The sequence below is a fragment of the Myotis yumanensis genome, unplaced genomic scaffold, assembly GCF_028538775.1.
Source record: "Myotis yumanensis isolate MYYU_CA2020_CCGP unplaced genomic scaffold, mMyoYum1.0.hap1 SCAF_5, whole genome shotgun sequence".
Classification (NCBI taxonomy): domain Eukaryota; kingdom Metazoa; phylum Chordata; class Mammalia; order Chiroptera; family Vespertilionidae; genus Myotis; species Myotis yumanensis.
The window spans coordinates 71,347,312-71,359,318 of NW_027223756.1; the positions used below are offsets into that span (position 1 = coordinate 71,347,312).

General features: G+C 33.9%; 1 protein-coding gene across 1 annotated transcript in view; it reads right to left on the reverse strand.

Moving 5' to 3' along the window:
* FBXO8 (F-box protein 8) overlaps window positions 1-12,007 on the reverse strand; it is a 47,759-nt gene that overhangs the window by 9,705 nt on the left and 26,047 nt on the right. The window lies entirely within an intron of this gene.

Consider the following 12,007-nt stretch of genomic DNA (forward strand, 5'->3'; position numbering starts at 1 on the left):
TAAATTAGAGGAGGGTGTTGAAGAGGGGAGGGAAAAACTACTATATAGACTTCAAAATAAGCCTTATCACAAACACCTTCGTGGTCTAATAAAAAAAACAACATGATTTCTTAAAACTCAGATACATGTTCTAATACACTTTTCAAGGAAATAGGTTCTTGAGAAGATTCTCCAAATGAAAGACCAACAACTTGATTCTGAAAAGAAAAATAATTAAATTATTTAACTTAAAGCAAAGTGGGCACAATTCCCAGGCAGTTTATGGGTTGTTCACTTTGGCTTTAAGCATTGCTATATTCATCAAGAATTTAGCTCCAATACACACTGATGCAAAACATAAAACAAAACAATTTATGTTTTCATAGGATTTATCTTTGAATTTCCTTTTCTCTGCATGCAAAGTTTTCCAGAGAAGCATTACCCATAATTTTGTACCTACTTTAGGTTTAAAACAATGACAAAACATCAACATAAAATCAAACGCTAAAACCAATCAATGTTCTCTTATGTATATGGAAATCACATTCAAATAACTGCTCTATGTGGATTTGAATGTGCAATTATTGAAATAAAAGGCAGGTGTGTTTATTTCAACTCACAGTTATTCAGATACTTGCATTACCACGAATGCTTATGTCTGGATAATAGCACATTATGTACTGTTAATTGGCAGAGAAAATGACGTAGTATATACACCCAACATATTGTTTTCACACATAAATTCCTTCAGCATTTCTTTCCTTTATAAACACATACTACTCAGAAATATTAGACACATTAAGAAATCAAAAGTTGTAAGATTTTTATAAAAGACTCTTAAAACCCTCTCATAAAATTTTTACATTAAAATTTTTATAATAACTTGGTACCATGAGGTAATGCTTTTGAAAGGTTATAATTATCTATAAATTATAATTCAAAGATAAGGTTTTCATATAAAACTAATTGTATGAGGCATCAGATAACACCTTAATGAGTATTTTAATAGTATAAAAACAATCCTAAAGCACTGACTTAAAAAATGTATATAAAGAACAGAATGTGATATCATGAAACTTTCTTGTCAACTCGATTGCAAGCTGTATTTTAGACTGCATCCTGGATTCAAAGCTAGAGAATGTCACATGATCAAGATGGAAAGCCGAATAATTTGTTTGGAATGAGGCTTTCAGAAATTGTCTGAGGGGGCAGGACTAGAGAAACAGTAATGCTTGTTCCATCCTTTCCTCCATTAGTTTGAATAATCGAGAGTTGACTGTATATTTAATTGACCCACCCAGCAAAAATGGTCAGTTTTTAAAATAAAATCCCTGCATTTAAAAGAATAACATATCAGAAGTGCTTAATTCTAATCCAAGTGATTCAAAGATGAAGTGTCAATTAAAGATTATTTAATAGGTTATTTATTCATACCTACTTATAAATCAATATTTAAGACATATAAAACTATTTCTAACCTATTTTTAAAAAAATTACATAAAATATAAAAAACCACTAATATGATTCATTAAATAGTACATAAATCTCTAATTACATGATAAATACCATTTTAATATAATTTGATGCTTCTTAGTTATAAATTAACATTGATATCTACATCAAGTATGTACACTGTTGGTCATTTCCTTTTTTATGGGTTACATGTTTTTAGAATTTAATATCTAACCTAACTTGTCCAGGCTTGCACATGTGCAAAAGCAATAGAAATGCAAAGGAAATCTTTTAAAAAACATGAAAAAGAAACTCATATGCTACCAATCCAGAGAATAAGTAAAAGACAAAGATAACTGATGTTTCTGGCTTAGATGCAGAGAGAAATGACTGACAGAAAAAAAATAATTGATAGCAAAAATCCCACAGGTTTTAGAGGGCATTGAGTTGATGGAAACAGTGATGTGTATGGTCTTAGAAATGTTGACAGATACAACTAGAAACGTACAGTAGGCAGTTGGCAATTTAATAAGACATAAAGGAAAAAAATGAGGGTTGAAGGTACAGACTAAGGATCTTCAATAAGAAGACTCAGTAAGAGAACAGGTAATGAAGAGAGCAGGGATAGAGTAATGCCCCGGAGGGTAAGGTCTCGGAAATGAAAAGTTTACAATGCAATGACATAGTATAATTAAAGGAGCATAGTGTTCAGAAGAGGGACCAAATTTTGGCTCTTCCACTTAATGATTATGTTAACATAAACAATTTACCCAGGAGCCTCGGTTTCCTAATCAATAAAAATTAAAAGGCTTTTGTGTGGATATGAAAGTGCCTAGCATAGAACATGGCTAGTTTTCTTTGTCTTTTAGATAGCCCAAGGAGACAAAAATGGGAACGGGGGCATGGATTTGGTGATTGAGAGAAAAGAAAGTAGTGACTTTTAAGGTCTCTTTCCAAAAGTAATGGGGACTCTCAAATCCAAGTAGAAGCTAAGGAAGGAACACAAGGCAAGACCATTCACTTGAAAAATGCATTAGTACCAAGGAGGAAAAACATGGCAAAATGAAAGGGCAAAAAGGTACAATGAATTTTTTTCCAAGAAACAAAAGAAGGAACATCAATGGAGAGAGGAAAAGACTGACGTGCAGGAAAAAGATGAGATAATGGGAGCAGCAAGGTAGAGAAAAGGGGAACAAGGGAAAGGATTGAAAAGACAGGTGAGTTCACTGTGCTTTCTAAGCCTGACAGACAGGACAGCACTGTTGGTCCAGAGACAAGGGTACCAAAAGTGATAAAAGCAGAAAGCAGAGTGCATGCTGTTTTCTTCTTAGGGAGGACAAATGATTTGGAAGGAGTTGGAAAAGAGAGTTGATTGGGATTCTGAAGCAAAATGGTAAAGATTTCTATCAACAAGGGTGGAGGGTATAAAAAATCCTTGAAGGCCTGGCAGGTGTGGCTCAGTGGTTGAGCATCAGGCTATTAACCAGGAAGTCAGAGTCATGGTTAGATTCCCAGTCAGGGCACAAGCCTGGGTTGTGGCTCGATCCCCAGTTGGGGGTGTGCAGGAGGCAGCCAATCAATGATTCTCATCATTGATGTTTCTATCTCTCTCTCTCTCCCTCTTCCTTCCTCTCTGAAATAAAAACATAAAAAAATGAGAACTCAGGTAAAATTAATTCATCCCATCTCAGGTTAAGCTTTTCTTTAATAGAAGAGATGTTTTCAGCAATTCAAGAAAAAAAAAAAACACCATGAAATTTTGTAAAGCAGTCTCCATAGAGTATAGTATTCCACTAAAATTTTTTATGCAAATGTAGCACCAAGACTTACACGATAAAATTAGGGTGGTGAGCTGTTTTGAAGTCATTTGTTAGGTGGCAAAAACCAAATAATTCAAGAAAACATAAACAAGTCACTAAAACCAATATTAAGAAGTAATTTAGAATGAAGGAAAGATGTGTTGGAGCTAGTCACCTATATAATGCATCTCTCCATTTACTTCTTAACTGTGAGAATGGCTTCCCACATAATAATTCATGTTTTAAGATATAGCTACTTTTTTTCTTCTATTACATAAGTACTCCTTATTTTCTCTCACCTTTTAAAAAAGCCAATTAAATAAAATCAAATTACTATATCCACAGTTGTGCTTCACAAGCAAAATCTACCATACATATGTTCAGAACTAAAAATATACATATTTGGGTACAAAGTGAATTCTAAAAAAACTAGGCATGCAAAGCCAAATAGGAAAGTACTGGCTTTTGTTGTAAACTTAATACTACTCTTAAAAATAAAAGTCTTAATTTATAAAAAGCACTGTTGGAATTCAAAATACTGGCTATCGGCACAAGCACTTTGCAGAAACACTGTGTAACAGTTGGTCAATAAAGGAAACCATTAATAAAACAACACTGTGGCATACCAGAGATTACCCTTAATTTATTTTCCTAAAAGACAGGTTAGGATATACAATTAGATTTAGCTAGTTTTGTTCAAATCTGCCATTGTATACAATGTGAAAATCCAGTACCTTGGCTACTACTTTTTAGGCAATAAACCTGTTGCTAGAGCATTACATAATAGGAAAAGCAAACTGGACAGTGTATTTAATTTTATTTTAAAAAAATTGAAGGCTTTTAAAATAACAATCCAAATATTTTAACAATAAATATTTATAAAACAAAACAGTTCAATCTAGATTTCTAATTTTCTTTTAATATGACACTAATATATTAATATTCAAGTATACATTTTATCCACAGTGAAATAAAAAAATTGAAATGCAATATTTTCACATCAAAAGCAATGATATAAAAGTTAGGAGATACAATATATGTTATGAAAATTTTATTTTCTTAATTACTTCTAAAAATAATTAGCATATCAGAGGACAGCCCTCTATAGGTCAAATAGTATTCCCATTGTCTTGGTTGAAAATAACAGCATCAATGATTAAGATGACTACCATTTCTTCTTTTTCAGAGTGCTTTCAGAATTACTAAGAAAAATGTTAAATCTATTAATTTTTATTCTGTCCAGCAGTTCTCATTTTCTCTATTTAGTCATATAACGTGTCCTATCATTAAGGGGGGAAAACCCACATAGAATTTGCATAGGTAAAATTCACCTAGGGATACGTATGTTATTCTGCAAATAAATATCAACATCTTGCTTTAGAGTTGAAGTAAAATAAATGCAGAAGATTACAATATGGGAAGGTTTAAGACTAGGTATCTGTTTTTTGTCCTGTCATTCTAGTTCATTCTACCCAATAACTTTTGCCTTCTGTAAGTTTCCATGCCATCTCATATGTGTAACACTGACCTTAGCACATACTTCAGAAATGTCACAAAATGCTTTTAATCATGGTAATCCAACCTACTCATACATATAATGATTGCTATTCTCAATCCAGTCACTAGATTCAAAGATAAGGGTAAAAACTATGCCTCAGTTTTTAAAGTTGTCTTATGTAGAAAGATTGCTTTATAAGAGAAATGTTTTCCTCTTACTGAGGTACCCATAATTAGGCTACTCTCTGCAAGGCTCTGTGTGACTTATAACTCAAAGAAAAGGAGACACTGGAAATTGGAAAATAAAGATAATTTTGATGTTTGTTTGAAATCTGAGCACAGATTAAGTTTTGTTTCTTCCCTAGGAAGAGAGAGCACACAACTGTCCATACTCCCCCAATCTTAATAGAGAAGTGACAGTGTGGAGAGAAGAGAGTGCCAATATCCTGCAGCCAATTCCTGAAATTGGTCAGAACATCACATTTTATCTGGAGGGTAATGAAGGTCATACTGTTCAGTTTTCAATACAAAATATGGAATGAAATCAGTTTATTTATGTACTTGTTTGAATTGACAAGGATTTCATCTTCCAAGAACAATTTATGAATGACTTCAGTACATTAAAATGCACAATGCTCAGGAATTGCCAAGAACAGTCACACATACACCCTAAATTATTTGTAGCCAGAAGAGGTTAATAGGAAATCTCATATTAAGGAGGAATAGTTCAAAGAAAATTAAAAGAAAAATGGGAAATTCCCTCTAAGGGAGTCCAGGGAAAATGGAAGAGAGGTGGATCAATCTTTCTAATTCTTCTTCACAGGAGAGAAAGCAATGACATTAGACATAATAACATGAACCTCAGTATCTAAGGTTTTAGATAACAAAAAGTCCATATTAATTAGTCCTAATAGCCTCAAACAGAAAAAGAGCCACATCTGTGAGTTCTAATAATCCGCAAGAGAGTCAAACCCATGACGGGATAGAGCAATAAGATGATAAATATAAAATTACTCCCTAATTGATAAATTACTACTAATAATAAATATAGCAATCATTATTGACAAAGTTGTTGGTAGTTAAGATAAGCTTCTTGAAAATGTCCTTTTTACCTCTAATATATCTGGAAGTTAGAAAAAGAAAACATTTTTATAAAACTCAAGATAAAACTTTATTAGGTGAAGGCATGGTTAATAACAATTCAAACTAGTGAGAAAATGACACAATTGAACACCAATGTTAGCTAATTTTAAAATTGCATTTGCAATGTGCATGTGTATTGATTTAAATGACTAACTCTACAATTTTATCATATTATCCACATTCTAAGTTATACATTCATAGAAATATTTTAACAGCTCTTAAACAATTTCAAAATAACCTTAAAAAAACAACAACAAATCTTAATAGTAGAAAAGAATGGAAGCAAGTTGGGATTTAAGTGGTAGTTTGCTGCCAGCACATGTATGTACTTATTCATGTAATTAAAGTATCTGTCTATCCAAGAAACATGTTTACTTTGAACATAATTTTGGACCCCTAATTGTAATGCTTACAATGTCCTCAAAGAGACTAAACTAAGTAGCACCCCTGAAACAAAAAATTGCTATGTAATATTTGCAAAAACTGCTTATCAGATATCAGGAAATGAAAAGAAAGGCAAAGAGTATCACTGTCAAAAGCTAGATGTTGGTTTGACCAATGCATATTTCATGAAGGACCATCATCAGGTGTCAATATTTATCTATCAGATAAAGAAGTTCCAAAAGAGGAAAAACCCCAGAGCCGAGAGCTGTGCCTGCTTCTTGGTAGTAAAGTTGTAGTTGTACCTGTAGTATAAATTTAAAGCTACATTCTGGTGAGCACTCAGAAGTACTAAGCTCTTAGTAGCACTAAACATACATTATTTCATCTAATCTTCAGAACACCACAATGATATAGGAACTATTATTTCCCCATTTTACAGATGGTGAAACTGAAGCACAAAGAGTTTAAATAATTTGTCCCAGGTGAAAGTCATATAACTAGTAAATGGAGAGATACTTAAAATTTGTTGAATGAACATAAGTATATATGTAAAAGATTCCAGCTGACTTTTAAGAAAAGCTGTAAATGTAAGGATTATCTATTTCAACTAAGGGAGAAAAAAAGAAAAACAACTAATAATAACAACAAAAACCTATAAATTATACCAAAACTCCAGTATGCTATGAAATGCCTCAAATTATAAACTCTCAAAGTTCTGAGTCACCAGTCCAAATAATAAAAACCAACATGTCATTTTGATGATACAGTTAACTGCTAATGGCCAAAATTGGCTCATGAGGCTCTAAGACTTTGATTATTTGGAAGGAATCTCTAAACATTATAATAACATATAGGAAAATCATATAATCTTATGTACAGGTGTATACTACAATTAGTTAACTAAAAAGTCGCATTTAATGTAGTGTTTCCTTCAAACCCCCATATTTCAAAAGCTATAATTAAACTGATGGATGCTGTATAATTGGTGACATCCAAGACTTGAGAAAATAATTTTCTTTTAGAGTTTTGTTAAAACACTTATATTTTGGAGTGACATCTACTGTGATATTGGTAGCAGCAATTGCTAGATTCAGAAAAAGTCATAGGAGAGACAACTACCTTGGACACTAAAGCTGAGAAAGTAAATCTAGAAAGTGATGTCAATGAGAATGAGATATTTTGATGTCAAGTTTCATTAAAACAGTGGTCACATGAGATAATAAAGAACATTTCAGAGGTCTCAAGGTGGTCAGATAGGGTAGGAAAGGAAATAAAAAACCAAATTTTTATTTGAAATGTACTTAAAATATTAATACAATATTGCAAATGTTTAGGTACATTTATCTAAATTGGTAACAAAATTCAACAAAGTAAAAAATATTGCTCATTTTAGCATTTCGCACTTTAAAATTTGTAATATAGGTCTTGTGGTGTTAAAATATTCTAATTAAAATATTCTAATTTGATTCTCTCCTTTAGTTCCAAGTCCTGGATTAATACATTGTCTCCTAATGTCAGTTTACTTTTACCCCACACAGTCCACACTAAGTGAGATAACAAGTTAGTATCTTCCAAAGCATACTGAAGAAAACAAAAGAAAAATTCATCAAGTGGTTCAACTGAAGAATAAACGATGGAGAACTATAGGCTTAAATCTCTTTTCAATTAGAATATGGCTATAAAACAGCCTGGGAAATCTGATTCTCATTGAAGCTTCTAAAAAGATGAGTTCACAATCATCTTTCAGTGGACTGATCCTAAACCACATGCTAGAATGACTCTTAGAGACAAGAGAGGGCAAGAGAGGGTGGCCATGATATATTGTGGTCAGGTCAGAGTGTAGAATAAAGTTAAATAAATAATAAAATAAATCTTTATCCTAAATAGACACAGGATAAAGTTGCCTTCTTAACCATAAAATCAACACATATAAGTTAGATTAAAAAGAAGTAGATATATATACACATATATACCCATACACACATCATGTTGCCCTTGAAAGAGTGAATGGCCTGCAGTTTAGTATGACTTGACTAGTTGTAACCAACCAGATTGAAAGTATTAACTTATCTAGATAGAGGATAATATTTAGTGCCTGAGAGGCAGTTTTTCACTTTGACTCTCATGCTGATCCAAAGGAAGGGACATTGCCAATAAACTTGAGCATTTTGGCTCTTCTGGGTAAACAATTCTTAGAAAGCAGAAGTTATATTTGGTGAGGGACTTCTTTCATTGTCAACTAGCTCCTTTTGCTCTGGTTAAATTCTCATCAGCAAATCTGGGGATAAAATTAATTTACTAATGAGAAAGAGCAATGTTTATTTTTATAAAAATGTGTTTGGGATTACATATCAGACTCCTGTAAGTTTAGGTAATAGCAGTAATAGTGATGAGGACGATGATTAGGCAGTACTCGGATGTGTTTGACTACAAACAACAGGAATCTCAATTCAAAAAAAGTAAAGGAATTTATTGCCTTGCATAACAAGAAGTTGCAAACTAATATGGTTCCAGGGTTGTTAGGCTCACACATAGCATCATGGACCCCATTCTTTCTTTCTAATGTGCCATTTTCAGTATGCTGTTAACACCTTCATGGCTGCTGGTGTTCCTATCATTATATCCTCATACACCAATGTCCAGAGTGTGCAATGTACACATGTGTACACACACACACACACACACACACTTCTCTTTGTCTCTTTTTTTTTTTTTTAAATATATTTTATTGACTTTTTACAGAGAGGAAGGGAGAGGGATAGAGAGTTAGAAACATCGATGAGAGAGAAACATCGATCAGCTGCCTCCTGCACATCTCCTGCTGGGGATGTGCCCGCAACCCAGGTACACGCCCCTGGCTGGAATCGAACCCGGGACCCCTCAGTCTGCAGGCTGACGCTCTATCCACTGAGCCAAACCGGTCTCGGCTCTTTGTCTCTTTTTAAAACCTAAAAAAATCTTTCTCCACACCATCTTCTTCAATCTCACAGGTCAGAATGGATTAAATCAGCGGTTCTCAACCTGTGGGTCGCGACCCCTTTGGGGGTCGAATTACCCTTTCACAGGGGTAGCCTAAATACAGCCTGCATATCAGATAGTTACATTACGATTCATAACAGTAGCAAAATTACAGTTATGAAGTAGCAACGAAAATAATTTTATGGTTGGGGGTCACCACAACATGAGGAACTGTATTAAAGGGTCGCGGCATTAGGAAGGTTGAGAACCACTGGATTAAATGGATGTCATGGAAGCTAAGGGGACTAGAATTAACATGATTAGCTTGGAATAATCTATATTTGACTTTTGAGGCTGGGGCTGGTTTATAGTGAGAGTCTAAGTGATGGGATTTCACTGCTGCCTATATAAGGATACTGTGATTTTTTTTTAGAAATTACTTTTTTTTTTTAATATATTTTATTGAATTTTTACAGAGAGGAAGGGAGAGAGATAGAGAGTTAGAAACATTGATGAGAGAGAAACATCCATCAACTGCCTCCTGCACATCTCCCACTGGGGACGCGCCGGCAACCCAGGTACATGCCCTTGACCGGAATCGAACCTGGGACCCCTGAGTCCGCAGGGCGACGCTCTATCTACTGAGCCAAACCGGTTTTGGCTTTAGAAATTACTTTTACCACAGGATATAGTGGTATTAGAAGGAACTCTTAGACATCTCCTGACTTCCGCCTTTTGTCCCCCCACTCCCAGTGTGCCAGTAACTATTCCTTTTGATAATTAGGCCTAATCACCTCAACCACAGCCTTTTTGTTTGTTTGGTCTTGTTTTGGCTTGTTTGCTCAGTGGCAGAAGGACCTAATATGGCCAGAAGGTAGTTTCAGCAACCAATTGGACTTGTACCTCTGTTACAATATTTCCCCCTTTGGGTATTAAGGCCTCTAAACCAGCAGAGTCCAGAAATAAGCGAAGCAGAATTACAAATTTTCCAAGTGGCTCACTAGTAAAAAATAGTGCTGCAGATGCCTGGATGCCTGCCCAAAGGCCATTTCGCTCTTTTCATTGCTTCTAGCATCTCAGTCACAGTTACTAAATCATGTTAAGTTTAGTCAGTCATGTAATCCTTTCTAGTCTGTTCTCTGTTGTTCTAGGGGTGTACATTTGATTCAGTTCTGTTCATAAGAAATGAGCACAAGTACACTGGAGGTTCCTGAAAAAGACCCCCCTCCCCCAATAAGCAGAAGGAATTTGAATTCTTTGACTGCCTTCTTTGTGTTGAGGGTATTTTCATATGAGAATGAGATATTTTGAGCAGCGGTAGCCATCTTGTTATCAAGAATGGAATACCCATCTTTGGGTGTCATTTGAAGTAAATACATGTATATGGCTTAAGCCATTATTAGTTAGGTTCTCAAGCCCCCAAAATCCTAGCTGGCACAGAAATGGGTACTGCAGGTAGCAGATCATAAAATGTGACATAGGCTGAGTAGAGCAGCAAAGTGAAGAGCACTGAGGATAAATTATTCCTAAATATATTTCCATTTATAACATAAGCTAAGAATTTAGGAAGTTTAGTTTACCTTTCTTTCTTTATGCTATCAGACATTATGCAAAGTATACCTTCATCTAACTACCAAAGAATTCATGCTTATCTGTAAATTCTGACACCAAATCAAGATTTTCTATCTCTAGCAATAAAAATAAAAGTTCTTTTTCAACACTGTTGCTCTTCTATGAAGTAACGGTAATGAAAAAAATCAGTAAGATTTAATTTCTGAGATATTATTCATAAGAATTGAGTATAAACGCTTGTTTTCCTTCCTTTAATGGAGAACTCCTACAAATTTCCTAATTATATTTTAGCTGGCCCAACAACAAAAAGAATATGTTATCTTAAAAATAATTATCTTATGCATTTCCATCTAAAACACATGCACAGGTCAAATTTAAAATATTTCTCATAACAGGTTCTACCCCAGATCAATTTAACAAAATGCATAAAACTGTATGCATGTGGGTCTTTTTGAATGAACACAGAAAAAAAAAAAGTGCTGATATAGTTAAAAATAAAGACTTCTCATAGCTGACCACAATGAGGATTATCATGTTTAAAAACTTTTAAAGAACATACTTAGACAAAAATAAACCTATAATAGAGTTTAAAGAAACATGTTCACTATCAATTTTTCAGACTAAATTTAAAAATAACTAGATCAAGAAAATGTTCAATATTAAATGGAGCACAAGGAATATAGCTGACTGGATGATAAGTAAAATTACTTTATTACAATACTGCTAGTGGGATAAAATCAACACACGGAACTCATACATGCAGGGGAAATACAGCCTAATGTAAACAGATGGTTTTTAGCACATTCCTTTACTAGAATGTGGTCACCTGCCACAAAGTACACAAGCTCATGCACAAGATCAAGACTTTACATACAGCTGAGATCACAATGGCATGCATACAACAAGAGCGTGCTAGATAAATCGTACCACAGACTGTGCAGATCTTCTCCCCCACCCCAGTTGCTGTGGAGTTTGGTTACCCATATCCGTGACATGAACGATGTCCTTTGGAGAATCTTGTTCCCTGTGGCTGTAAGTATTCTTATTTTGATAATATTTTAATGATGCTTGCTATCAAATCTTAAGTAGAGAACTAGAAATTATGGAAAGGTAGACTATTTTTTTTTTACAATACTGAACAATTATATACATCTTATCTCAAGTACTTACAATAAACACCGCTTACATTTAAACATATCATCAAAACGAATTTACTTCTTAGG